At 44.2% G+C, this 2,474-nt stretch overlaps 1 non-coding gene across 1 annotated transcript; it reads left to right on the forward strand.

The window, feature by feature from the left end:
• Window positions 1–657: 657 nt before the first annotated feature.
• On the forward strand, window positions 658–776 carry LOC145408115 (5S ribosomal RNA). The gene has a single exon (XR_013898861.1). It is a non-coding gene; the product is annotated as a 5S ribosomal RNA (ribosomal RNA).
• Window positions 777–2,474: the final 1,698 nt, after the last annotated feature.

The raw sequence follows: 2,474 nt of genomic DNA on the forward strand, positions 1-2,474 counted from the left end.
TGAAGGACTGTGTGGCCCATTCACTTTTCTCCCATAGCTGTCCTATCTCTGTTCTTCCTCTTTCTAGGCCTGTTCTTCCCTACCTTATTTTTTTTGTTATACCGAAGCCCGTAGTGTGTAAATGACCGTCTGGCTTATTCCACTGTCCATGTTATTTTGGGACCTGATCCAGAATTTTGGAAAAGGGGGAGAGGGTGTCAGTTTTGGCGGAACTGCCACAAATTTAAATCCATGCTGAATAATTATTAAAGTCTTGAAAATTTATCGCGAAATCCATCTATTTTTTATTGAAATGCTTCTGTGACAAGAAGAGATTTACTGCATTTATTTTGGTACATAATATTGTTCTGATAGTAATCCCTGGTCCGACGAAAATTGGGAGGGGGGAATACGCCCCCTACGCGTCCCCCCCCCCCTTCATTCGTACTTCTACTTGATGGTTGTCCTACTTTTCTGCTTTCTCACTTTTTGCCTCTAGATCCTACCTAACTCCATTACCCTTCAGTCCTGTCTGTGCAATGTGACCAGGTATCTCGAAATGAAACCTTCCTGATTATGGTTTCTTTTTTTTTAATCGGAGGAGGTAAGTTGTGCAGGATATGAGCCTTGGATTGTTTCATTTTTTGCAGTTAAAAATATTATAGGTGTGAATTAGCTGCCAATGGCCATACCACGTTGAGTACACCGCTTCCCGTCCGATCAGCGAAGTTAAGCAACGTTGGGTCTGGTTAGTACTTGGATGGGTGACCGCCTGGGAACACCAGATGCTGTTGGCATCCCTACGTGTCAAGTGGGGTTGGTGGAGGATTAGTGCCCCTCCCTGTAAAACAATTAACTCTAAGCCGTTGGCCACCCCGTTTGGGATACATGGCGTCTGGCAATGAATGAAAAATGAATGAATGAATTAGCTTGATGATGACGATGATGATGATGATGTTGAGGATGATGAGGATGTTAATGATGATGATGTTAATGAAGAGGATGATGATGATGATGATGTTAATGACGATGATGATTGATGATGATGATGATGATGATGATGCTGTGCCCTTACTTCACCTCCATATTCTGTCCTCCATTCGTAACCTAATTCCCTTATTCCCCCTACTTTCCTTCCTCATTATTCCAGCCTTCCTTCACTCTCCCCTACAGTACCTAACTTCCTCTTAATTTGGTGTAATATTTGGTCAAAGGTTAGAGAAATATATATGTCACACTTTCGATGGTGAAATATCTATCCAAGGTTATGCTGGATGAGTTAGGTTAAGTTAGGTTTGGTCACATAAGAGGAATATTGATTATATAAACGAATTCCCATATAAAGGAGAGAGAGAGAGAGAGAGAGAGAGAGAGAATGAAAATGCTACTCTTGCACTGGTAAAATATCCCTCCCAGGTAAGGTAGGGTTAGGTTACGTTAGGTTAGCTTGTGCGAGAAATCTATGTATCGCTCTTGCAGTGGCGAAATATCCAAGATAAGGTTAGGTCAGAGAAATGTCTGTGTCCCAGCTCCCATTGAGAAATCTCCATCCAAGATTCAATAGGGGGGAGCCATTTGGGGAAATATCCTGTCCTCGACTGGGGAAATACACAGGCGAGCCTCGGGGGAATATTGGAACTGGGCAGAGATATTGGATGGGATTGATGGTGAAAGTCTTAAGGTGATGGTGCGGCCTTGGTTTGTGGCAGTGGTGATGGTGAGGGTTGTGGAAAGATGTAATGGTAGTGGTGGTGGTGGTGAGGGTGGTGGTAATGAAGAAATCTAGTGTGTGACGGTGGCGGTAAGGCTCTGGCGTGTGGTGTTGGTTAGGGAGTTCAGTGGTGGTGCTGGTGGCAGTGAGGACATGCGGTGCTGGGGGTAGTGGTGGTGCTGGTGGTGGTGAAAGTGTGTGTGTGTGTGTGTGTGTGTGTGTGTGTGTGTGTGTGTGTGTGTATGTGTGTGTGTGTGTGTGTGTGTGTGTGTGTGTGTGTGGTGATGATGGTTCAAATGTTTCCTAGTAAGCTTATTAAAATCGCCTGGAGACTACAAGAACAAAACCAAAGAGCCGTCAAACTACTGAAGGTTTTGACTTGTGTCCCACCGCTTCGTCAGCTTCATCTCTTCACTCGAATCTTCTCACAATTTCCATCTTCTTCCACATCCTCTCTCTTATCCGCGGTAATCCCTTCCTCCTCACTTCACACCAATCCTCTTCTCCCTATCCTGCAAGCTCCTCTTCTTTCATTGCCTCCTCCCATTCCTCCTCTTCCTCCTCTTCTTTCCCTGCCTCCTCCCTCTGTTCCTCTTCCTCCTCTTCCCCCTCCTCTTTGTTCTTCATTCCAGGTCGTATTCATTTCTCCTCCTCCTCGTAATTCACCAACTCTTCTTTACCTTCAGTAATTTCTCACTTATATTTAATTCCTCTCTCTCTCTCACTCTCCTTTCCTATATCTGCGCTATGGCTATCATCATCATCATCTTATTATTATTATTAT

Source organism: Coenobita brevimanus, chromosome 75 (assembly GCF_032717465.1).
Source record: "Coenobita brevimanus isolate Jiangsu-jjx chromosome 75, ASM3271746v2, whole genome shotgun sequence".
NCBI lineage: Eukaryota > Metazoa > Arthropoda > Malacostraca > Decapoda > Coenobitidae > Coenobita > Coenobita brevimanus.